The sequence below is a fragment of the Neopsephotus bourkii genome, unplaced genomic scaffold (genome assembly GCF_033783945.1).
Source record: "Neopsephotus bourkii isolate Nb327-2 ecotype Australia unplaced genomic scaffold, CSIRO-AGI_Nbou_v1 NB_954, whole genome shotgun sequence".
Lineage (NCBI taxonomy): Eukaryota > Metazoa > Chordata > Aves > Psittaciformes > Psittacidae > Neopsephotus > Neopsephotus bourkii.
In genome coordinates, this window is record NW_026901448.1 from 114966 (window position 1) to 142894 (window position 27929).

Consider the following 27929-nt stretch of genomic DNA (forward strand, 5'->3'; position numbering starts at 1 on the left):
TTTGAGGCATCATGCTTCTCCTCTGCTCCCACCCTATGCAGCTTCATCTGCATCAACTCGTCTGTCACCTCCACAAATTACCTATTGCCTTTCAATCATCCAGGAACAAGTCTTTTTTTCAATACAACAACAAAAATAGGTTGGAAGCTTCATTCTTATGCAAGTAACACAGTAACAACTTTTCAGCATGCTTATTACTATATGGATTTTTCTCTCCAAGCCAGCAACTACTTCTACAGCAAGGCAATATATTTGTTTCCTTGCCAGAAGCTTCTGTGACCCAAACTAGCAATCATACATGTTTTAATGCTTATATCCAGCCCATTATCATCCAGATTTTGCTATCGCTATTCGCACTGAAGTAAGGAAACCAAGCAGTTGGACTGCTTGTGAGCAAACACACACTCACTGCGATGTAACGGCGTGACAGAAATATGGACAGTAAAGAGACCACGTATGATCCAGAAAAAGCCTGTGGCTATTTAGGAAGAGGAAATAACATTTAAATAATGGGACAGCATGTACTCACTTTATGTATTAGTCTTATTTGTCAGTTTAATCTTTCCTCTGCTTTAAAGGACTGCCTTGCTAATGAAAACTAGGGCAGCAGCAGATGCAACTACTACTCAGCAAGATGAAATCGGGTACACAGCACCTTTGATCCTGTCAGAGGCTTCTTCCTTTTCCTTCACCACAGAGAACAGGGCCAGAAGAACATTTACTCATCTACAGCAGGTGCAGTTCCATGCCATCATACACATTATTTGGCATTAGCACAAGCGTGGGTTTATTCCATTTGGATTTAGTGGACTGTTTTTCTTGAGCTTGCCATCTACAGTTTAAACAAGCAGTCTATTCAAGGTTAACCACTGGTCACTTCCCGGGAGGTGCATCTTTGGTAGACATAGTGCAGCATAGGAAATACTAATCACAGCTAGTGCTTCAGCAACAGAACTTAATTTTCAAGTGGCACTATTAAAATAACATCACACAAAACAGCATCAACTTCTCATTTTGACAGAAGCACATGTAATTTTATTATCAAAAGTAGCCTACAGTCTGCTTAGGAGCAGAAATCTCACAGGCCTTTGATCATGGCTTTGCTCAGTCTTTCTATAATTTCAGCATGATTGTTGTAAGAATAGCTGCTATTAGACTCTTTTGAGGAAAACCACGGGAGGGAGGTTAAAAAAAAGAGGGTGAAGGGGAAGAACAACAATTAAACTTCAAGAATGCTGTCAGTGATGAACTGGCTTCTGACATATCCCTGACTCAGTATATGTCAGCCTCTGCTTCTTCTCTCTTAGGAGGACTGAATCCTATGAATGTCAACTTCAATTCAACACAGCTGTTGAGAAAAGGCACTCACCAGAGACTAGAAGCATAAAGGTCTACTTACAACCTATTGTCAAATATCATACTGGAAATTTAATAACAATGTCCTTCAATCAGTAATTTCAGTTCACAAATATGGGATGACATATTGTGTTATAAATCATTTTGCTAGAATTGACTTTTAGAAACTACCATTCCTTCTGTCCTGCCCATGACAAAGGTATATCAGGTGCACACTGAATATTTTTCAAATCATTGCTGGAAATACAAGGAGAACTTGATAGTTTGTATTCTGACTTATGTAGCATTTAATAACTTATTAATCAAACATAAAACCTAATGAAGCAACCAGTTCAAAACAGAGCTTGATAAAGTGCATGCTGCAGCACCAAAGCACTCAGGAAATGCAGGCAGGACAAAGCAGTCATTTTGGCTTATAAGGAATATTCAACCACATTAACTTTCATAGCAGACTCTTGCTTTTAGCTTCCTCATTTCTAGGGTCTGAAATACGGCTGATCATGGAAGCTCAGTTGCATTTCCATCCAGACCACAAAAGGGACTTGCAGTCATCTTATGCAAGAAACTGATTGCTAGCCTAGGATTCTAGGATTGTTGGTCAAGAGAGAAAGATTGGAGAAAAGTTTTCCAGATAATCCAGTAGTCCCAGATCACATTTCTAAGTGTCAGACACTCATCCTAAAATTAAGGTAAGGAGCTTTACAGACTTCTAAGTGAATAAATGCAGTTTCCTACTCTCAAGGATTTGCCTTGGTCCAAAGCAGAAGTAGCTAACATAGATCCTTACAGAAACTCTGGCATCTATTCTGCAAGTACAGACTCCTGTGTGGAACAAAGATAAAACTGTAGAAATAAGGCATTAAGTTTAAGCAAATATTGCTAAGAAGAACGCAATGTTCTGAGAGTGCCATATGCCCAGCATACCAAGAGGGATTTTCAACATTGATATTCCTATTAAAGACTTCAAACATCTATGATGAGAACTGTTCAAAAATCCCATACTGTGGATGAAATCCTGGCCTCAGCAAAAAGAAAGCTTTGCACTTGTCCTCAGCTGATCAAGGATTGCATGCTGTCTGCTTGTAATAGAGAAATCCCTTATAAGTCTCTTTGAATTTCTTTGTTGAACCTTTAGAGCTTTTAACAACCTGCATTAGAATACCTTTGAAGTACAGTTGAAGAATTAATTTTGCTGTAGTTGACATCACTGGATGAGTTGAATCAAGATCTTCCCTACAGTTTTGAGATCTTTGGAGCAGCAGTATCAACCATGTAATTCAACAAGATCTGGAAACAAATAGTGATTCAGAATGAGCATGAGGCAACTATTGTCACTCTGTATTTGACAGATGCAGGTGAAAGCATGCAGTGAAGTCTGTTATTTTAAGTACAGAGAAATTACGGTGTCATTCAACAGACAGTAAAGTACATTAAATACAGGTACTAAGACCTGCCAAGAACATATGTTATGTGTGAATGCACACACACGTATATATGTAGGTGCTGTCCTCTCTCTAATGATTCTTTAATACTAACACCTTTAGCAGGGAATACCAGTAGTAAAGAAGTCTGAAACAGGATAAGAAAAAAACCTTCATGTATTCCCAGATGTCATTTTAACAACAACTGATATATTACAATTGCATGCACTTTTTAACTGCAAGTAAAATAGCCATTACACTTGTAACATTTTATGTGCAATGTTATTGAAGAGAAAACAGCTTTGACAATATATATTTGAAAAATTGTTGCTCTTATTCACGATTCATGAATGCAGCCTTCCTGCAATATATCAAATCTATAGCCAGGCTTCCATCACATTACCTTTTAGGCAAGTGGTTTATAGAACAGAAAACCAAAGAACACCCTGCAGGAGAAGGGGTGAAGGAAGAGGGGGCTCAGACAATTTTGTCTGGTGGTAAAAAGAGGGATTTAATTAAATTTTTAGCTGTTTTTCTTGAAGCCTTGAGACGTAGGGATATTGTGACTAGTCTGAACGCAGTCACTGTTACAAGTCAAGCACAAAATCCAGAGAATGTGAATGCATTAACTCCAAAGAACAAAAAATTTAACTGCCTCATTTCCATTTTGTTCAGTTGTTTTGTCACCCAGTTCTTTGGCTGGTGAAAAAAAAATAGACATAAAAAATAAAAACCACAGGTTTTCAATAGAGAACAATAACCAGGGAATACAGACCCCCACGCAGAAGCACAGTGGCAATGCAACTAAGTTAAAATGCAAGAACCCTCTGCAAATGGGTAATTCTTCCACAAAAGATAACTGGTTATTGTATAGTATTTTTTTAAGTCAAAATTAAGGTTAAAAAGTGAAAAACAGAGGTAAATAAACTGTTAAATAATTTCAGTTCCTTCAAATCCTTACAATGTGAGAGTTAAGAAGACTAATAATGGACTGGTTTACACACTCATTTCTGCTTTACTGCTTGAAATCTAGCTCACATTGATTCTTTTTTGTGTGTGTTCAGCAGTAAACACGAAACAAGTTTGGTAATTGGGACTCCTACTCTGGATCTAATAGGCTCCTCTGATTTACTGGAAGGCTGCAGTCAAGCCTTATCTGTCCTGAGAAGTTCTTACAGCAAATTATTATCTAATCTTCCTGTGTACAGTACATACTTTAATTTTCATCTTACATTGACAAACCCTCCGATATGGCAGCTGAGCAGACAGAACAATATGGTTAACTGCTTGGTGTGTGACAGCTATCAGAAATGGACTCCAATACCCTCAACCACAAAACAAGGAGTTCCCATAAAATCTAACTTGTAGATGGTTATACATTGATCCCTAAGCACATGCTTCAGCACCAGAGACACTACTGAGGAAGTACAGCTAGGTAATGTAAGGCAAAATTTAAAGTATTTATCCTCTCTTATTCCAAGTGTCATTCTGTTATGCGACTCTACATTTTACATCATTTGGGTTCTGTATAAGAATTCCATGGGTTTCCCATATTCTGTACATCACTAACCAGGGATTTTTATGCTAGACATAAAAAAAAAATGCATTATCTCATCACCCTGTCTATTACAGTAACCACACCAGCTTTTTATTTTGATAGTGCATCTTTAAATCGAGAAGAGCACTGTGAACCTGGATACCTCCAGTGTCTATTCAAAGCATCTTTCTCTTTATATATGTGTGTATACACACACACACACAAAAAATGTAGGCGGACAATTTGGAAAAAATGCTTCCCATTTTAGCAATAATTTAATTTATACTTTCTCAGTATAAACATAACATCAAGCATATCCTGTGTCAGCACATCATGGAAAGAGCTGGAATATTTGAGTAGAGTTGCTGAGCTCAGCTCGAGGAAAGCGCCATTCAGATCTGTGACCTTGGTTTAAATGTACCTCTGCACCATTGATTGCAGTTACTCACAGAAACCTCACTGGAGTTTTCCAAATATATCCAAATCATAATACTCACACATACCAAATACTTTATTTCATTCTGTGCAGTTCTGGGGTCCTCAACTTAAGAAGGACATTAAGCAAGTGGAGACCTCAGAGCAGCTTCCAATATCTGAAGGGGACCTACAGGGGTGCTGGAGAGGGACTCTTTGTCAGGAATTGTAGTGATAGGACAAGGCGTGATGGCTTCAAACTGAAACAGGGGAGGCCCAGGTTAGATAACTTCAGGTCTGGAAGAAGTTCTTTGCTGTGATAGTGGTGAGGCCCTGGCACAAGTTGCCCAAAGAAGTGGAAAATGCTCCATCTCTGCCAGTGTTCAAGGTCAGGTTGGACAGAGCCTTGAGGAACATGGTCTAGTGTCAGGCATCCCTGCCCATGGCAGCGGGGTTGGAACTGGATGATTTTAAGGTCCTTTCCAACCCAAATCATTTTATGATTTCATGATTCTGCTGGCCATGTTACGTGTTCATGACAATAGTGCTGTCAGGGAAGGTTGAAGGAGAAGTCAGATTAAACTCAAATTGAGACTTACATGTACTGTTACCTCTAACTGCACCCAAGGAAAGGTGCACACATGCTCAAATACACATCCTATTGTCACTAGCACTTGTTATCCCACTTTCAAAAGAAGGCAAAATAAATTTTGGCTAACCTAAATCAAAGTAGATTGTGGCAGGAGCTCTTTAAAAAAAACAGGGAAAATAGTTTCAAAATGTGTGCTCCATAAATAAAACATACAAGTGGAAGCTGCAAGTGCAGTATTGATCCCAGCTGTAAGTTGAGATGTACAGAACTGCAGAGCTGGCATTCATAGTCTTCTGAATTGACAATAAATCCCTTGTTCATCAGTATCCAAATTGGTATTCTGCACCTCTCCAGTTGGACGGAAGTCATTAATTAGTTTGGTTTCCTTACTTAGGTAAGAATTACTCCACAATGCCATACAGCCTGCTTTTTATTTACAACTTGTTCGGGACCTTGTGCAAACTGATGGGTAAAATCACCTTTCAGTAGGTGCAATGGAGTAATGTAGCACTGCAAATAGTCCAGTAAATTTGTGGTGGAAGTGATTAGTGATACTGAAAAAGTGAATGCTGCAAAGTTATACAAGTGAGTGCTTTTGAAACATACAATAAATATGAGATTGTTTTCCACTGTAGTCAAGAAGAGCTAACCAAAGGTTGCACCAAGGGAACAGAGCTACAGGCATTTTCCAGTATGCTTTCCTATGATAGGATTGTGAGGCAGGAAGTCTGACTTATGAATTCAGCTGGGAGAAAAGAAAATCTAACATCAGATCCTTTAGATATTCCTGAACAGTAGCTTGACTGATGCACATGGTGTTGTGGCAGATTGCCAACTACTTTTCTTTCCAGAAAACCATTTTTCTTAATTTCTGTGTTGAAGACATTTATTTCTATTCAGTTACTGCATCACAGTCAAAAAAACACCTTAGGTAGCTCTGTCATGCTTTTATATTTTGCCATCGCTTTGAAAACATTCTTAGATACAGCAGGTGCTGACTTGTAGGACACATTTTGCAGTTCTATCATTTTGAAAGTAAAGAAGTCAACATTCAGAAGACTTCATAATCCAACTCAGTATAAAACAAAGTTTTACAACTTTCCACAGCAGAGTTTGTTTTGTTTGCACCTTCATTTCTGACAAGCTTCTGAATGCCCCAGAGAAGCATCTATGGATAAGTATACAGGCAAAGGAACCAAAAATGGGGAGAACAACTAGTTCTGCATAACAGTTCACCAGATAGACCACTAGATTTTCATTGTAAGTTCTGGCACAGCACCTCCCACAGCAAAATTTATTTCCACTCTATCAAAATTTCCACTCAGTCCCACTAAAGCATCACCTACCCCTCATGGTGGAGAGGTAAGTCTTAAAGATAGTCATAGAATCATAGAATGGTTTGGGTTGGAAGGACCTTAAGATTATCCAGTTCCAAACCCCCTGCCATGGGCACGGATACCTCACACTAAACCATGTCACCCAAGGCTCTATCCAACCTGGCCTTGGATACCAGCAGGCATGGAGCATTCACAGCTTCCTTGGACAACCCATTCCAGTGCCTCACCACCCTTACAGTAACGAACTTCCTCCTTATACCCTATCTAAACTTTCTCTGTTTAAGTTTTAACCCTTTACCTTTAGTCATCACTAAACTGAATTAGCTAGCCCTGTAATCAGATATTAGGCACAACTATAATATATGTCAAGGTCACATGAAAATGCAAGCCATACTATTTTCTGATATAACGCTGTAAGAAGTTTCACTTTCTTGGAGGTAAATTAGTTACAAATTGAACCCAAAAATTATCAGAAATGGTAGACACTATAATATATTTATATATATTATTTATATATAATATAAATTTATCAGCTTGCCTTTATCCGATTCTGATGTTTCTCTTGTCTAGAAAGCAAATGCAGACCTTATTTATCCGAAGCCCTACTGAAAGAATAAATTACCCATTAGACTGACTCTTGATGTTCTATGTGATTACGGAGGTAATTTTATAGCACAGCAATTGTGAGCACCATGGTCAATATTGACAGTTCGCTGATGGATATCTTTCGTACACAATGTTTACATTCAGGAACAATAGATGTTTTGGGGTTGATTTGAGGCTTGGATTTTTGTGACTGTTGCATTATTACAATCACTTTTTAATTGGCCCAAGCTGGCTACTCTAAGCCAAAGGTCAAAGCATCTTGGATTACACTTTGTAAAAAGAGTTTAATATTGACATCTCTAATTTTAATTAGACAAACTGCAACTTTAAAGGTCTCATAGAAGGTCAAGGTTAGAACTATGGTGATTCCTCAAAACAATGATGCTGACCACTCCTTCAGAAGGGTCACAAATGCTAGGGACTTAAATATGAATAAGCATGTTCTTCTCTCTTGACCATTATATTTGTCTCTTTTCCATCCATCTCTCTACCACTTCTTGTTTTTCTTTATTAGAGCCAAAAAGACACTTTAAATGGCCTTCTTCAAGGCTTCAGACCATTTTTTGAGAGAAATGCAAGCAGAAGCAGGAAAGTAAAGAGGGGTGTGTGTGGAACAGCAACTCACATGGTTAAGTGCCAAGAGGGGGATCAGGACTAACAGTAGATAAAAATCCATGGAACTGGCTTTACAGAAGCTGGAAAGAAAGCAAAAAAATGTTATACTCCCTTTATAAACTTAATAAGGGTTAATGGGTTGGACAGCAGACTTTCTATGAACAGGAACCTCACAGCTGAAACACAAACTAGAAATACCACAAAGCAGCTGGGTCAAAATAAATAACTACCTAGTTAGCTTGTAGAGAGTGCAGTACGTTACACAGGGAGGGGAAAGGAGTTAAACCTGAGAAATATTTGAAAGGAATTGAAAGCTGAAAAATTTAAAAAAAAAAAAAAAAAAAATCTGTGTTCTGCTGGTTTCCTATAAAAGTACCACTGAGTCCTTAACATTCATGAACTATTTTTATAAACCCTAAACATAAGTCATGTATAAGCAACTTACTGAGCCCTCACCTGAAAAATCTGTGCTCTTGCTCAAAGTCAATAATTTAATTCACATGCAGTACATATAGCTCATCTTGACTACGTATATTAGTTTACTTTCAAAGACATAGCCCATAGGGCCTAGTACAAACAGAAACATCACTGGGTTTAGCTTTTACAAATCAAGATGAAAGCCTACCTAACAGCTGAAACTGCTTAATGTAGAACATCACCTTTCCACCCCTTCAGGCAGAATCTGTAGGAAACCCCACAGGAGGAAAAAAATAATTAAACAAGTAACAGTCATTAAAGCATGCAAACTACAGGAACCAAATGCAAGAGACCCATTTATCAATTGCCATATTTCATTACTATAGTCTTGGAAAAGCCACCAGCTCCTTATAAGCTAAAGTAACAAGTTTCCTTGCTTTTGTGACAAGACAGATCAGGTCACTGCGTGGCTCAGACTTCCTTGTGTGACAATCCTTCAGCATCAATTAGTATTGCCAAGTTGAAACATCACATGATATATTCAGCATCTCCACCTCCTTATGCTAAGTGGTTCATACAATTGTTTCTGGATATTTTTTCACAATTTAGAAAATATTTTCAAGTGGATAACACCAACTTCAATCCACAAACCTATTCCAGAAGCTTTCTGATCTTGCCAAATCTTTCAGCAAGTTAGGAAAGCACTCATTCAGGAGATAACAAGGGAAAACATACCACTGTTGCTAAGCAAGGATTCTAGAACTTTCTTCAGCAAAATGCAAAAGAAAACTGAAAAACACTCCATTTATTACTTCCTAAGTCAAGCTTAGTGGGTTTTTTTTTTCCCACCTTTTCCTACTAGAAACACTCTACAAACAAAACTATTAAAGATAACCTACTTCAACAGATGCTAAGGACTTGCAGGATATTTACAACTTCACTGGTGCTGTAGAGCCAGATTCCTAACCAGCATAAGCAAGAATAATTCTAGTGATCAGGGGAGGTGTATCCATCTTTAAAGAATCACATTAAAATTCACCTCCAGAGATTGTTGTTAGATACGAGAGCAACTCTTCTCCCCACTAACTTCCCAATCACCAAGAGATTGAAACATTAAAAGAATAAAGCTTAAAGAATAGAAAGCAAATAAAAACCAGAACTTAACTTTTAAATATGCATTCTGAGAAAATGCCTGCAAGAAGCTTCTGTTCTCCCATGTTTCCAAAGAAAGATGAAGCTTAACTTTCTAATACTTGCTTAGGCATACCAGGATGCATAAGCAGTAATGGAAAGTAAATACAGATAATCCTGCTGCAGACCATTAATGGGATAATGAGATATCATTAACACATAAAAAAAAAAAAAAGATAAATGCTAACATAGTTTGAGAATGATTGACAACTGGAAGAAAAATACCTATACATTATTTGCGCATTTCATTAAACTGTTTGGAAAAATCTTAAACCTTTAATCCAAATTTTCAGTCTCTAGTTCATGAATTATTCATAAGTGACTTTACCTCCTGTACTCCCAAGAAAAAAATGCTTCAGAAGAAACTGAGAGAAATGAGAAGAATAAATGCAGACATTTGAAGGACTAATTGGTATTTTGCCCCCCACTCCCAACTTCAGCTTTCTGATTGTGGTGATCAACTACAGATCTTGAAATATATAAAGTCTGCAAGTTAGCATCTCACTCACCTCTAATGAAGAGCTAGGTAATAAGTCCATACCCCAAACATCTGCTTTTCATCAGAGTCCTCCAGTAGCAGGAAATAGAAGTGTTAAGTCCAAGAACAGCACAGATACTTCTTACAGAAAGCACATCTTTATAAGAAGAATTAAGCATTGCACTCCAGGTTTATAACACTTCCATCCTGCTACAACACCCACAACCTCCTATCATGTGCAGACTTTTAACTACACCAGAAGCATTACCCTCCAGAAAATATTAATAGCTTTCAGGTGGTTGATCCATGTGTTCTCTCCTTTTATTAGGGGAAAATATTTCTTAAGAGGCCTTGATTAAGGTCTGGAAAGCACTTACACATATGGGCTGTGCTGAAGACCCTCATGAAATATGAGTCAGCAGAGCTGTTGCATGTGGGTAGCAATCCATGTGGAAAAAGAATTTTTCATACAAAATAATATTCTTATTTTCCTCAGGGGAGCTCTACATTTGTTTTATATATATAAAATAGCTAAATGCAAAATATTTATAAATAAAACCATCCTGATGGACTTGAATAAGAATGAGCTTAAGAAGGCAGTTAAAGCATAACTAATATCTATACCAAAAAAACCCATGGAGGAAACTAGTTATATGAGACACACACTCATTAAATTAGCATTCCTTTTTTCGTAAATGCAGAACTTAGCAGTTTTGCATCAAGTTATGCTTTCTTGAACATACCCATGAGTTCTAATGCATTGACTCAACACACCAGAGACATTGCCTGAAGATCTTGCTGTGCTTTAGGGACCGCAGATGAGATGCAGGATAGAATAGCTCCTTGCACTTACTATGAGAAATGACCCTGGTGTGAGTTCCTAGGCTGTCTCCAGGGAAGTGATTCTTTTCTATCTGAAATACTGCTTAAAGCAACCACTTCTACACACCTCACTAGATTCTCAGCCAGGGCAAGTCAGCACAGATGCTTTCATTTCAGTGTAATGACTACAGCTTACCCCCACCTGAGCTCTTGCTTAGGGTCTGCAGCTGATGGGCCCATTTAATTTGTTTGGGGATGATGTTATTTCAGGGAATAAAGGGCCTGAAAAAGAATTTAAAAGCCTACCTATCTGCAAAAATCCTTTTAAGAGACTTATTCTATCATTAAAATTATTTGGGTCTGAAATGAATCAACTGAGAAGGAGACTTGCATCAAAATTATCTACAGTAAATATTTACTCCTAGAAACTTCCTCTGAACTTAAAAGATCTTGGCCATTAATATAAAAATGCCAATGGCAATTTTATTGTTAGGCCAAAGCCTCTTGGGCTCTGTGTGGTGTAACTGAATGGCATAACTCAGAATTCATACTCTAAACAACAGAGAGAAAACCCATACTGTAAGGTAATTCTACAGAAGTCAGTGGGTGCACTTGCACAAAGTAAACTATCCTCCATCTCTGCAACTCCCAAGAGAAGGTTTCCTTTCTCAGCTGCTGGCTGTGTGTTCTTGGTTTCCCCCTTTTAATGGTACTAACACTCACAAAACCATCACCACCACAACGGGGCTGGTTTTAAACTAGATGACATTGCCACATAAATGCACACCTAATGAGCAGAAGAGACACACCAGGAACTCTAAGTACAACTATATCCTTTAGTGGCACTGAGTTTTAGACTATCTTCAGCCTATAGTACTGACTATACTCTCTGCTTGCCTATCCCAAAGCCTGTACTACTGCAGCCCAGTATATGCAGAACACCCTTTTCTCTGTGGTTTACTAATCAATGTAAGAACCAGATGGTTTTCTCCTCAAGAATCACCCTTGCACTCAAGTGAAACAAATTCTCAGGAGCTCACTGTGTTTTCAAGACAGATTTCCTTTCCATTTTCATTATTCTTCCATCTCTCTGGGAGGAAGGTGTAGGAAGCATTTAAGTAAATAACTAAACCACAATGGGGGTGGAATAAGTGACATTTCTGGCTTCTCTTTGCAGTTATCTGTCAAGACTTAGGTTGCAGAAAATTAGAAAGCTTGAAGTAATAGTGGCTCAGTGTCCCTGTAAGACAGAACTTCTCACTGTGACTGGCTCACTGTCAGTTTATAACCTGGAGCATGAAGGTTTTTAAATCCTCTGTAATTTTTCAACTGCAAAGGGATTTGGGGATCTTATCAGTGAAGAAATAATATTGTTAAGTTTTCTTTCTTGCAAGTGTTTCAGGCTTCATATTAAATCTGTGCACTCCTCTTGTTAGTTGGATTTGTCTCATATTTTAGCATTTCAAAACTTGTAAAGTTTGTGTGCTGCCAGCACCAGGTATTTGTGAGTCATCTGGGTTGCAGATGAGTGTGCGGACAGTTATTCATAAACATTAGTGTATGTGACATTACTCAACATGGTCTATAACATACTGCTTAATAACAACACTGTATAGCAACACTGTTTAGCCAGAATATCTGATAAAGGAAACTGTTGTGCAATAGCATATTCCAAGTGATGGTTTTGCTCCTCTGATGTTCTGATGAGAGCCTGTCAAACCTAATATTCCAGCTCAGAAAACGGCCTCATATTCCTGACTCAGAGGTAGAAAGTGTCCTGCTTGGCTCTCTGTTGAGACAATATTTGCTCACCTCTAATCCACTGTACCTGCAGGTTTCCTATGTAGCTATGCTACATGAAATGTTATCACTTCTGCTATGAAGACATTCTTGAATAATAAACTCATCTGCTGTTTAAATCCACCCATTGACAGGTGATTCCTGTGCCAATGAGTTCCCTCAACCAGTTACATACTGTCTAAGACATATAGACATATTGGTTTATAGTACCTATAGACCACGAGCTTTCCTCTTGGTTGCCTCAATATAAAGTCATAACATGACAAAGCATTTCAGCTAAATGAGCTGTAGCGCTGATACAAGGCGCACAAGTTAGATTAGTTGCTGTGAAATACTACATATTGTTGCAGGGAGTCTTTAATGTCTTCAAGCTAACTGTATTGACAGAAGGGATTACTGCACAGTAACTTACAGTCATGTTTACCACATCACCACCTGACCCCATGAATAATAACCTGTGCTGCTACTATAACCATGCTGGTTCACCTGCAAATACATTTTCCTATAGCTCATCAACTGAAATAAACCTCTATAGCCATGTGGCTTGAGAAATGCAGCATACAAAACCTAACCTCAGAAATCAAACGAATAGCCCCCAAAGAGATGAGAATAAAATGCTAAGCACACATCATCTCAGCCAGGAAAAAGGTTATTATTAAATGCTTTCATATATATATTAAATCATATCTATATATAAATATATAGATATCTGTTTAATCCAAGAATGGGTTCAAACTATTAATCAAAGCTATATTCTGGCTCATCTCCCAGCATTGCTCGTTGCACTAATTTAATTCTGCACACATATGCAAAGAAAACACAAAAAGTTTTGGCATTTGAAAGACTGATAGAATTTAATTTGTAAGTTTGTCTGATAAAGGCTTCAAACATATCAAAATGTAGGAAAAAGTATTAAGCTTGACAAGCAATATAGTTAAGGCACAGCAAATGAAACTCTCCCATGCAAATCAAGCCTGCCTTCTCACCAGAGATGACACATTCCAGAAAATTCAAGTCTGATCCAGATCACACAATGGCATTGGGAAGACTCCAATTCCTTTGAATAGGCTGGGAAGCCAATTTTCAAGCAGCAGACTAAGAAGCTGTTTAAGTTATCCTTCTGTACTAGCATCCTTATTTCTTTTATGGTTAATGCTTTATTCAAAGGAGGAAGTGGAGGAGAGACATAACTGTCTTTTAAAAAGCAGTTTCAAACAAGTGAGTAGTTGCTGTGCTGCTGTTAAATGCTGTAATAAATTGGGAGTGATTTGATTTGACTTTCATGATATCTAAGGGAAATTAAAATAAAGTCTGAAGGAAATGTGTCAATTCCTCATACAAATCAAAATAGAGCGATTGTTTCTGTAACAATAATAAAGTTTGCCATAAACATTCCTATTGGGAAAGCATTCTTGTATTATGATCCTGCAGCAAATAGCATTAGAAAATATACATATAGCAGTAGAAATTAGTTTTATGAACTATACAGTTAAGGATATGGAAATGATACCTGTGAGAGAGGTGGGATTTGTCTGTGTGTGAACATAGTACATGAAGCTGCACACAGACATATATTGCAGGTTAGAAAACAAACCAAAAATACCCCACAAAAAAACCAAACCAAAACCAAACAACAACAACAAAAATAATCCAGAATCAATGAGTAGATTTTCCTGCAGAACCAGAAGAGAAACAGAGGAACAGTGAGAAAAAAGAAAGGCATTAACAAAATGCACTCTTTAAGGTGTTCTTTCTTTATATAGATAGGACTGTCATTTATATTCATATAAAGAAATATAGCATTTCTCTTCATCTGTAATTTAGGCTTCCAGCCATTTTCCCTGGTTTGTTCTGCATGTCTATATAATGTGACACCTAATGAAACCTGTTAAAAAAGAGATAATAATCAAAACTCTTTAGATCCTATAGTTATGGTGTAATTCTGTAAGCCTTCAAATTTTGCAGGAGCAAAATCTGGCAAATATTTTCGTATTGCACATTCCACAGTGATTCGCAAAGCTTCTGGTCTGAAAAGGATTTTTTGTTGCATATTTTGCAGGTATTTTATACAGGAAACCAATTATTTCCCACAGAAAAAGAGACAGAAAAGGCATTAGTTTCCTGAAATAAAAGATGGATCAGCTGTTTGTCAGCTGCTGCTTGCAATGCCCAGAAATGTAAGGAGTCATCTCTATAGCCTGGAATGCCCATGAAGCAAAGGATGGGATGGGCAAGATACTGCATGAACAATTAAGTCTACCTCCCAACAAAAAGACCATTAGGGCTTTCTGAATGCCCCTTCTCTAATACGATAGCAAACTCTGAAAAGAAGAACAAGGAAATTCAGACACGCTTAGGCACAGGGGCAGTAGTTTGAAAGACATGGCCTTCTGGAGATGTCCTGGAGTTTGGGAAAAAGCCATAACCCATATAGGTGAGAAAATAAAAATGCATCTTTAATGGAAACTGCACACAACTGTTATTTGCTTTTATATTTTAACACCAACAAAACAGCCAACGAACCAGCTGTCCTAGCATTTACTTTCCAAGGAAAAACAGAAAACCATCAGTATTCCAATCTACAGCAAAAAACCCTTCTAACTCAAACATCTCAGCTGGGCCTTCTAAACAAACACATTTGGTTGTAATAAAACTAAGTAGGACTGCAAAATATTCCCATTTATGGACAGAGCACATCACAGTTTAGAACAACCTGTGAATAAATAGGTCTTAAGAAAACAGGAGTTCCTCAGTCTCACAGTGGCACAAAAGTCAGTGTAGTGGGTAACTCAATTCTCTCTAAATCACTCTTCCATGTTAAGTTGATCATCGAGCTCTGTGTTTAGATGTGTCATTCACTTCAGTCTGCAGATGTTGTAATCAGCCCTGTAGTATTTGCATTGCTTAATGTGGGATATAACCAGCAGCTCTGGAGATCTGAGGCGTTTGGGTCTGACATGCTTAGAACATATCCACTGATGTTTAAATTTAAGACAAAAGGCTTACTGCATCTCTAGACAAGGTATTCAGTTCAAGATACCTTAGATAAAATTCCCATCCCCCTACAGTCACCATAACTCCTGAAGTGTTCCCTTATACTAGGATTTCATCATAGGACAGTGAGGAAAACCAGGATGATTTATGATAAAGTACTGTAAATAATTAAAATAATATCTACTGCTAAAAAAAAAACCACCAAAAACAAAACAAACAAACAAACAAACAAACAAGCAAACAAAAAACTCACAACCCACAAAAAACAGTGGGTTATGCAGCCAGAAAAAAAACCACATAGAAATAATACCCTGCAATCTGTTGGATGTCCTTTTGTTCATCTGACGTGACATAAGGTACAGGAAATGTTTTCATGAAAATCAAAAATAACTTTCCCAATCAAGTACAATTCTACCTGTCCATACGATATCCAGGTACATAGTCACCAGGGCTAATACAATTCTAACTGAATGGACACAAAATACGCCTTTCATGTACTAGAAGTATTTTGGAATGACAGCTCTTTGTTATTCAGTCCGGCCTGCAAGCATTTCAAAGCATTAACTTGAAGTTCTTTCTTTTTTCTTAATAATATCTAGGTACATTCGGCCTCCTGTGTACCAGTCAGGTAAGTTTCATGGTGTGGACACATACGGTTTATTGTCTAATTGCTGCGTTTTTCCTATGACTGAAAAAGATGTTATTTATCAGATTAGATCCTTACTTTCACAAAGTGTCCATGACAGGTTGTTTTACTAAAGAAAACACCATTTTTTTACGTGCGACTTGTTCTTTATCATGTAGTAATAGGACAAGGGGAATGGTTTTAAACTTAAACAGGGGAAGTTCAGGTTGGATATAAAGAAGAAGCTCTTTACTGTGAGGATGGTGAGGTGCTGGAACATCTTGCTCAGAGAAGTGGTACATACTCGGACAGTATTCAGGTCCAAGTTAGGTGGAGTCTCGGGTGTCATGGTTTAGTGTGAAGCACTCCTGCCCATGGCAGGAGGGTTGGAACTAGATTATCCTGAGGTCCTTTCCAATGCAAAACATTCTATGACACTATGATTCTATGTTGTAGGCCAGTTTAGTGATGGAGAAAAGTGTGATTCCAAACTGAAGTCGTCTTTGATATTTTTGTTACTTCTAGAATTTTGTTCATGCTCAAATGAGTGAAAAATCTCCAATCCTGTTTAACTGTGCATCTTGGCAGGATCCAGCCATGCTGAGGCACACAGTTAGCCTTACACTTCCCTTTACAAACCTCTCAGTATGTTTTGTTAACCTCATGGCTATGAGGTTATAAGGACCAGCTCATAACCTCTGCTGCCCAGGAATATGCAGCTCTTGCAAACAGCAGTAACTTCACAGAAGCCACTGAATCCATTACAGCTTCAGTGAGCTGAGAGTTTTCAATTCTGTGTTTTAGTGGTGCCTAGCTGGTAACTTTTACAGCTACAGGATTCATTAAGGCAGTATGAAAGCTGCATTTAAAGAAGACAAGGCATAATGATCCTGTAATACCAGAGAGTGCCAGGTGTGGCTGTAACCATCAGTAACGCACCTCAACCACTGCAGTGCTATTGATCAGCACCAGCGTTTAGTGATTTGAGTAGTCTCCCTTGCACAGTGAAAGTACAAAACCGAACCAGCACTGGTAGAGCAGCCTAAGGTGCACAAAGTCTCGATGAGGAAACTTCACATTTCCTCCATAAAAGGGGAACAAGGGAATCAGAGGTTTCTAAAGATGCTGGAATAATAAACTAAGCACATTCCTGAGACTTCCTGGGTTTCAGAGCCTTGCCCTGCCAAACTGTGGGCTGTGTAACTGTATTTAAGTACAGACATCTCCCCTGTTACCAAATATACTTTTTAATAAAATCACATAATAATTCCATTCTCCTGTTTCCAAAACGTTTACCTCCACGGACATCCATTTTATTTTTAATGCAATCTACATTGCAGTACTTCAGGCTGAAAAAAAGTAACTTTTTATTTTCTGAGGAAAAAAAGCACCCTTATTAGGCTGAGACACAAAATTCATTCAAAGGAAGAAACAAACAGAAATGTGCCTGTTACCACATTTTAGCTTCAAAGCGATCAATTCCACTGTATCAATAGTTCTTTGAAAATCAAAAGCTTTCCCAAATTATGAACTTCTGCTGCCTTATTCTTGGCTATTTCATGGCTGACTTACAGCCTTGAGGAAAAACCAAAGCAGCTCATTACAGAAAAATCAGTATAGCCTCAATTCTATCAGCACAAGCAGTTACTTCAGCAATTATTGTGACCAATAATCATGTAATTATGAATGAATTGGGACCAAAGACAGGCGGTGGGAAATGGAAAGAAAACTGTGTATATAAATATACATAACTATCAGTGGGTGACAAAATAAAATATAAATGTGAGACAAATTTCTATTTTAAAGACCGCTATTAATTCCTTTTTAGTTCAGATGGACAAATATTGATTCATATGGTTTGTACAGTTCCATAGGTAGTTTTAACAGCAGTTACTCTCAGAAAACCCAGGGGAGAGACCATTAGTGCCATCTTGGGTTGGTCATTTGAGAATTTCCTTTCCTTCTTTTTCTTTGAAATGCAACAGAAAATAGTGTACAGCTGAAAATTATTCTCAGTGAAAAATGTTACAGAACATACATAGAGCTGTCATAAACATATACTTTCCAGTATCACTCTAGTGTGTGCAAAAGTCCTCCTTTGTATGCATTAGGTACTGAGGAAAGTTGACCTCGGATGAAAATACTCTGTCTTTGATCTTTTCACACTTCCAGACATCAAGATATATAGCTGGATTGGGTCAAAGAGTTCAGGCTATAAAGAAAAATCCTGATCTTTTTATCATCTTATTGCGTCTAGAAAATTACTGCATCAACAAATAGTGGAATGTTTAAAAGCTGCTTAGTAACTTGATGTAAAATTTACAGTTCTTTGTACTGGATGCTAAGCATACATGTTCACTGCTTTCAATCAATTTCTGCTTTCACAGTACGCATACATGCAACAAGGTCACGTACTTTAACACATGGTGCTTCTATGTCTATGATATCGACAGACAAGCAGTAAACTCTGTCAACTCCCCTTCCAGAAAACAAACCACATATCACAGAAGGAGATTAGATAGTCATCCTCCTCCTCTTCCTCATAGCAATTTTTCCAGGATACTAACTTTCAGATTTGCCTATCATCAGTAGCTTCAGCTGAGTTCTGACAACCCAATTCTTCTAAAAATGAGACAAACTAGAGCAACCCCTCAATTTCAAAAGACTTGTTATAGCCACAAAAGATGCATGAGTTCTGTTCCAGGCCTTTGTAAAGATATCAGGATATGGTGCTGCTGCTTGTTGTAAAGCCACTCTGCCTATTTGATAAAGACCTGAAAGGAGGTTAAGTTCAATGTTTTACAGAATTATTGGTGCAAGTGAACCCAGATTGCCTGAATTCCATAGTGCCACTTCATTTTGGACCCTTTTTGGGTTTTGCTTATTTCAATTTTAGAAACAGATTTCACTTCATATTTTTTTACTATTAAGAGAAATTCTGCAGCTCTCAAAAAGACAGCCAACAACCATTACTTTTTGCTAATTCTTCTCAAATAAACCTCAACCATTCCACTCTGAATGCTAAAAAATATACTTTTAGTGACTACATTTCCCAGCAAACACGCTTTATTTTTCAATTCAAAATGATTTTTCAATTACAAATGTTGATCAGTTAAATTTTTTTATAATTAATTAAAGATAACCTAATTCATAGGAGATCACAGTATCACAGTATCACAGTATGTTAGAGATTGGAAGGGACCTCAAAAGATCATCTAGTCCAATCCCCCTGCTGGAGCAGGAACACCTAGATAAGGTTACACAGGAACGTGTCCAGGCGGGTTTTGAATGTCTCCAAAGAAGGAGATTCCACAACCTCCCTGGGCAGCCTGTTCCAGTGTTCCATCACCCTCACTGAGAAGAAGTTTCTTCTCAGGTTTAAGTGGAACCTCTTGTGCTCCAATTTGTACCCATTACCCCTTGTCCTTTCATTGTTTGCCACTGAGAAGAGCCTGGCTCCATCCTCGTGACACTCCCCCTTTATATATTTATATACACTAATAAGGTCACCCCTTAATCTCCTCTTCTCCAAACTACAGAGACCCAGCTCCCTCAGTCTTTCCTCATAAGGGAGATGCTCTACTCCCTTAATCATCTTAGTTGCCCTGCGCTGGACTCTCTCCAGCAGGTCCCTGTCCTTCTTGAACTGAGGGGCCCAGAACTGGACACAATATTCCAGATGAGGTCTCACCAGGGCCAAGTAGAGGGGAAGGAGGACCTCTCTCGACCTACTAACCACCCCCCTTCTAATACAACCCAGGATGCCATTGGCCTTCTTGGCCACAAGGGCACAGTGTCGGCTCATGGTCACCCTGTCGTCCACCAGGACCCCCAGGTCCCTCTCCCCTACACTGCTCTCTAACAGGTCGTTCCCCAGCCTATACTGGAACCTGGGGTTGTTCCTGCCCAGATGCAGGACTCTACACTTTCCCTTGTTATATTTCATCAAGTTATTCCCCGCCCAGCTCTCCAGCCTGTCCAGGTCCCTCTGGATGGCAGCACAGCCTTCTGGCGTGTCGGCCACCCCTCCCAGCTTAGTGTCATCAGCAAACGATAAATTGCAATGACTTTAAATTATACTTTTTCAGTTTACTAAGGAAATATCAAATTTCTTTTGATAAGATCCTCTTAGAAGACAGCCACGTTGTTGTTCTAGATTAACAATTATCAAACTCTATATATGGAAATTCGTTATTTGCATATTTGAATTTTATTTTTTTATTTAAAAAAAATTTTGGAGAGCACCTGAGAAAGAAGCTCTCTTCAGATTTAAAGAATTTTGGCACATTAAAACTCTATTTGAAAAAGACAGACATACAAGTTTCATACATACTAGAATTCAGACCTAATCCAAAACCTGTTTAAATAAATGGCTAATTTTAATGGCTAAAAAAGGGGCTATGAAACTTATTCTCTAGTTCAACCTTTCTCTCCAATCGCCTTGTGCCTCACACTACAATTCCCACAGTATTCCCATGGTTTGAATGAGAATGAGATGCAGAAGCTTTGGTACTTCATAATTCGGTAAAAACAAAATCTAAATTGTATGGATACACTTATATCCTCTCCCTATTCCCTTGCCCTCACTGTCCACTCCATGGGATATTGCTGTGATTTCATTCCATTTTTGAAAACTGAAAAACCCACACTAAACAAAGGAAAAAGCATGACCCCTGAAGAGAATCAGAGAGGTAGGGAAACATTTCTCTGCAATACGGTCCCAAACAGTGCAGCTTTTGGATGAGATATATTATCACAGAGTAATCTCATTTGATGCTCTCCATTTCTTCCATGTTTCTTACTTTCCCTTATAGGTCTCTGCTTCACTAACACTTAATAGCATCAAGTTCAGAAACATCACTCATAATGAGAGAAATTCTGGGTTTTGCTAAGCCTTCTCTGAGTAACAAAACAAAGCAGTGACCCTCTGTTTCCACCCTGCTGTTACTAATGCTGGAAGCAAAAGAGAGCTGGAGCTCCAGAGGACTGCTGGCCTTTGGCACATTGCACACTCCAGTCAAGCCACAGTCAGGTCTGTACATGTCTGTGTTCTCACCATGGAGATTTTCCAGGAAACAATACAGTTCAGTTAAAAGCAGATTAAATCCTACCTATTTTTTTCTACTGAAATACCACTCACATCACTATTCTTCCAAATAACTGTCAGTGTCAGTCACCACGTACATTCAGGATGAAAAACATGCTGCAGAATCAATAATAACAAGATCCATGTCGAGTCACAAATTAAAAGCCTCTTACCCCAGAAAAATCAAGGGCCGACTCTCTCACACTCTTCTTTCAGCTCAGCCAAAGGGAATAATTCAAGGCCCAGGTGTGCAGTGCTAGGGAAGGAAAAAGGAATGTGCTTGTTGCATGAAGCAGGTGTTGAATATTGTCATAACTGAGGCCAAGTTAATAACACTCTAATTAGCGGTAATAAGGAGTCAAAAACAAGAAAAAAAAAAAAAAGGAGAAAATAATCTCTAGAGCAATCATGCTGTGTTCAAAATACCTGGAGAGCAAAAGACATTGAATGGGGGAGGATGATGGCAACAGGGGGAGAGGTATAAGCAAAGAGTATTGGAGCTTAGTAAAATTTTGTGCTGGAAAAGCATTGAAAACTGACACTTTCAAGAAGACACTAAGCTCAAAATTGTTATAAATTAGTGAATTTCCCAATACTGGCGTGCAACGTATTTTTGATCCCCAAAGATCCTCTGGTTCTGGCTGGCATAAACAAAAATAATTCAATATCCACTGTTTGTTGGTCTCCTTTGATGTTTTGTTCCAACCTAATAACTTACAGAACCTGAGACCAAACAAGTGTAAAAGCACATCTTCACAATCGTGTGTCTGGTATACTGCCTGGTAATACACATTGAAGATGAACAAGGTTTCATATCATTACTGTCTGTGTACATTATGAAGTAGGGATTAGTTGGGTAAAACATTTCACATAAATTAATATTTAGTCACAGTAAAAGCAAGTAACTTTTGTCTGTATGCAGGTATTAAGGGCAAAAATAAATAAACTGGAAAAAGAAGGTGTTATTTACCTGAGTTTTCCAAGTGCTACTCTAAAGTACACACGCAACTCTAAAGATTATGGAGTTTCAGTATTTAAAGATACACAGGATCTCAGTCTATCTCAGAATGAAACATTCTCTTGTAAATCCAAAGACTTGCTAAGGCTTTTCCTCTTGAAAAACATCTGTGTTTCTTGGTGATAATGTGCACAGAGGGTTCTGACTGGCATTTTCCAGCACTAGGCTTTGCCCCCTGATGACACACAGCCTGGGCCAGCTATACATCATTTGTGTTATCATGTCTCACATACTTGCCCTGTCTCATTCTTCTGTCACAAGCACATAGTCCACATGCCTGTAATTTTGGATGGATTTGTCTAGCATACAAACACCAAAACACGTTTACCCAAAAAACCTCCAATTCATAAATGCAGTGTACTTAGAAGCTAGGTTTAAAGAATGGTCTCTGGACTTTGGTGACAGGTTTTAATCCAACATTTGCTATAGTCCACAAGGTAGGATGTGTGATTTGCCTCCCTTTTGTGCACCTCATGAACAAAAGTTCAATTTGTCATTAAAGCAAATGCAAATGTAACTTGTCCACACAGGTCCCCTGTGGCGTCAGAGAATTATCTACTCTTGTGGAGCAGACAGTCATTTTCAAAGACAGCCTCATCTAAAGGCTATGAAAATCACTGGTGGCATTTAATGGATTTGAAATGATTTTGGATCATGACCTTTAAGAAAATACGTCTATTCTAAAAGTGGAAGGGAGGGAGGGAGGAGCAGAGAGGCTGTTGTGTGCCTTTGTTCATTTTGTAACTCTCATATTTATACTGCTGTGAACAAATATTCTGATGTCTCAAGCTGGCAGTGAAAAACAAGCATTTTCCCCTGTAAATAAAAATTGGTCCCTCTTTCTTGCTGCAGGAAATTAATTTTATTTGTATGTTGTCAGCACAATTTGAACAGTGTTAAAAAAACCCTCAGCAGGCTGCCTCAGTGAACATGGCATCCATATTCTGCCAAAAAGTTACATACTTCTGCAGTAATTAACATACTTAATATTTAGCATGTATATGTTCCGAACCTTTTTCTCAGCTCTGCTTTCTCCAGCAATTCCTCAGTGTATTACTGATACTAACAGCAAAGAAACTACTGCACTGATTTAATGCTCTGACTCCTGGCTCCCATATAATATACAATACAATAAGACAGATCTCTCTATATGTTGTTTTAGAGTTTTTCATATCAGCTGCCTGCAAAAATGTCTAAGCTTTCTCTTATCAGACTTCTGAAGTCTTGAATATATGTCTTTCTCAGAAACTTCAGGGAGAATTCAAGCTGCCCAGAACTTGTGGAAATCAAGATATCTTTGACCTTACCATTAGGTAAGCAACTGGAACCAAACTCTGCACCTTACTGCATCCCTGTCACTGCACAAAGCCAGCAGTGCAATAAGAGCCTTACCTGCCACTCCTTGACCTGTTAGTGCACTGGCTACAGGTTTAATGGAAATGCCCAAATCCATATACTATATCAGTCAGAGGGACAGCTTTAAGTCCTCATTCTACCTCCTGTTGCTTTACTACTTGATTTTAGCTGAAAGAATCTGAAAAGAAACCTTAAAAAGGATTCCGAGCTAGGTCAACAACTGTTTGGACAGAGAAGGCATGAAATTGCTCACACCATTTTCTTAACGTTTAGGTCTTTGCCTCTATGCTGCTCAGTGAACTTTACTCTTACATTCAAAGTTTCATTATAATGCCATTATCACTAAAGCAGAATACTTTTTCATAACAGGAGAATGATTTAGGAACTAAATAGCTTGACACAGTGTCATATTTTAACCTATCACCTTCTGAAGATGCACATGTACTCCAGATACTCATTTTCCAAGAAACTAGGCAAAAAGTGACAGCAAAGATATTTAAAGAGAAATGAACCCAACTGGAAAAAGCATTAAAATACAGTGAAGGTAAATGTAATTGTTTTTAAACCCAATGTTTTCGTAAGATAAATTCAACATTGGACAGGCTCTTTAAAAATCAATTTGCACTTCCTTCCTCTATAAAGATTTATTCCAGAGGAAAAAAAAAAAATCCATTAGTATTAAAGTGCTTAAAAACTTGGCAGACTATCTCCAAAGGCATCAATTTCTAGTGCTAATTAACACTAATTATTCACTCAGCAGTTGTAAGTTGCATTCAGTCCCTGAGGGTGGAAGAGAGATTTGTCTCTCTCCAGCATAGCGTGTTTTGTGTATTTGTTTCAAGAGATTTTCACATTCAGACATCAAAATAGTGTGGTCTTGGAGATCTGCAGAACTGTCCTGTCTGATATCAAGAGTGAGTCAAGAATTTCTTGTGTGGTACAAGGAGTCTGTATTGTCCCTCAGTCTCCTGCAACTGGCACGAAAGGTTTTATCCGTCCCATTTCTCTGCTATGTGGTAGAGATTGGACCCCACACATTTTTTTGCTGTCTTAGTGGATTTAATTTAGCAGTTTACTGACTGCTCAGGCTTGAATGTCTAGTGTCCAGCCTGGCTGTTAAAAAATCATGCATAACTGACTCAGAGCTTATTGTTCATGACCACATTTACCAGAGAGGCCATCACATCCTCAGTCTTCAATGCTTAGATTTGGACTCCTACCAGACCTTCCTCCAATCCCTTGAAACTCAGAGCTTCAGGCGCTATGAACAGCTAATAGACTTGGACACTGCTACTGCACTGCAACACCTAGAGATGGTTCAACTCTTTCCTCAAAGGTGAGTCAAGATGAAAACTGGAAAGAAAAACTTTTTAGGGAATTACATGTATCTAGGGATGTTTATTTAGAAACAGCAAATTATTTCATTTTCATAATTTCAACACAGAGCAATTAAATTAGTGTTCTCTATTTAAAGGTTTGTCTTTCTGATGCAAAATTAAACTGAAAAGGACCTCCTTCCACAAATAGTGACAGTAAATGAATCCCTGCATTCTAGGAAAAAAATAGGGGGAAAGGGGGGTTGAATGTCAGAATTTCCCAGCTTGCATTTTAAAATACCTTTCTTATTCCTGTATTTTGTTTCACAGCCAAGCAGCAAGATTAAAGCTTCCTGATGCAAGGAGGAAAGAGAAAGGGGCTAATTAAAGACTAGAAAAGCTGCTGAGAAAAATATTAATGCAGCATGACACCCCCTCTGCCCAAGAAAAAAAGATAGATGTATGTGAAAGTAGCAATAAAGGGTCAGTAATAAAAGAAATATATCACTTGTAGAATTGACTAGGCTTTACTTGAGATTTATAGTCCATTCTAACTGTAGTAATTTGTGGCTCCTGGAGACAGACTGCCTATTACACGTGATATTTTTGTAGGGCACCACCCAGGAATAAAACACCTGAAACGTGTGAACTTTCTTGCTCTTCACTTGAGTTATTTTAAATAATACTCTTTGTATCAGACTTTTTTATTTAATGCCATTTACTCAGCAGGTGACAAGAGCAGACAGAATGAGTTAAGTGACTTGACCCAAAATTATACAGGAAGTCAGCAAGATAATTTGCCTGACTCCTTAAGTCTCCTAATTTCTGCTTTTAGCCTTGTATATCACAGCTTCTGGCTGTCTCTATAACTATCTTGGATCTACAGATCTGTCCAGCCCTATCTTGTATATCACAGAATACTCTACTTTTCATCTCGGAGGCACTCAGGAGAGTTGGGTACTTTTCAAAGTCTGGGGTTTGTTTCAATAGTTGATTCAGATGGCCCATCATAGCTTATACTGCAAGGTCACAGCACACGGAGACACTGCACTATAAACTCTGAAGAGGTTAATGGTAGCAGCATGACAGGAGTTCCATTATCTGTAGGATGAACAGGACTATGCTTAGAGATCTCCAGGATTCAAAGCCACAGAAGATGCTTTGCAAGAACTTTTATACAGCTGTCTGTTGTCAAGGTTGTGATTTCGTGACATAATGAATCAAAGCCTCAGCTGATATAAATTGCTAGAGTACCAGTGAGCTGGGCTGACGTACAGCTGCAGAAATTAGATCCACTGGTTACAGTGGAAGTATTTGCAGAGCATGGAACCTATTGACATGATTCAAGGCACATATAATACCTAAGCATGTGGCAGATTTATTAGCTTAGGCTCATGGTTATGTTAACACAGCAACAACTTCTAGTAAGCTCAGACCAAGGCAGAGCAAGCTGGAGTCCTCTTCCAACAGATGTCAAATTTTTGGCTCCGCAATATAGTTCACTGCTTATACATAGGTTTACATAGTCACACAGTCTGACTTTAATAAGAAAATGAAGGAATAAAATGTAGGTAGGAGAGCAGGGAAACTTCAGTTTGTAGTAAATGCTAAAATTTAATTCCTCAATGTAATATTGTCTTGCAGAAATATAAATGTTTGCAATTAAACCATTTCCTTCATGTGAGATTTGTGAAGGAAGGGTTTAAAGGATCTGATACCTGAGTTTAATGCAATTCAGGTGGGCTGTTGGGGTTTTTATCTTCCTCTCTTTACATCTCAGTTGTTTGACCAAAATTTTTAGAATAATCCTTGTTTTTCTCTTCCCCTTGGCTCAAAAGGAAGTATGTCTTGCTTTTTTACAGAGTAATTAGAATGTTCTATTAATCATTTCATTAGTAGGAAAGGACCATAAGTGACTCTTGAGGGTTTTGAAAGTCCTTATTAAAAGCAGGAAAGGTAGAATAACAATCCCCAATGAATATAGCTTCTTTTTCTGTGTTCTATGAGACTATTATTTAATTAAAGAGCCCTGTACTTATGGTTCTGGTCACTGTGAATAAATTAAGGCGATTAAATTCAAAGCATCACACTAGTTGAATTGACAGTTCCACTGTATCACACTGAAAGCAGAAATCTGATGAGAATTGAAATCATTCACAGGAAGTTGTTCTTTTATTGTGTTTGCAGACTCCTTTAGCAACATTTTATTTTAATAGAACCTTAATTCTTTAAAAGCCAGACATCTGCATATTGTGCCTGCTCAACAAATGCAGCTTTAATGAATAAATAATAATTGAAGAAATTATTAATTTAATTATTTTAAGAGTTTGGGTTTTTTTAAACAGCTGCTTCCTTGCACAGTGATGTCTCCCACCCTATTGGGCAATCTAAAGAACTTCATAAAGGACCAAACTTATAAAAGCAGTGAAATCACATGCAACCTCTAAGGACCTGGGTGATGAAGATACAGTTTAACTCAGTTGTTAGAGCTGATACTGACATGACATGCAATTATACAAAGCTTCTTGAGGACCCAATTAAAATCTATCTTAATCTCTTATAAGAGTTGTGGGAAATCCTTTATTTGAGATCTATAGATTTCTGGCTATTTCTGTACTAGAGGATTAAGAATGGGCTCATGAAAAGACTTAAGCACAGGAAACTGGCCTGCAGCAATTCAGCTTTGTGGCAGCTTATTAGTCTGGCTGCAACTTGGTCATAAAGTGCATGCACTGTGCTACTCCATGTGTTGTGTGCAAACAATATGGATGTCAGATGAGTCTGGACTTGAAAATTGGTTCAGAATTGGCTTATATGTCACAAATAATATTGATAAACACAAAGATGGATGTCATGATGGTTTTTATAGCAGCTGAGGAAAAAGCCTTGTGTATTCAACTTGTATGTTGAAATTTGCCGGGACAACTACCATTGTAATTACCTAAATT

General features: G+C 38.1%; 1 long non-coding RNA gene across 1 annotated transcript in view; it reads right to left on the reverse strand.

Moving 5' to 3' along the window:
* The window catches only part of LOC133215131 (uncharacterized), a 48120-nt gene extending 24376 nt beyond the window's left edge, over window positions 1-23744 (reverse strand). Inside the window, exons 1-2 of the long non-coding RNA XR_009726323.1 lie at window positions 23702-23744; window positions 21465-21547 (exon numbers count right to left, since the gene is read on the reverse strand). This is a non-coding gene — a long non-coding RNA (uncharacterized LOC133215131). The remainder of the gene's footprint in view (window positions 1-21464; window positions 21548-23701) is intronic.
* Between the last annotated feature and the right edge of the window lie 4185 nt (window positions 23745-27929).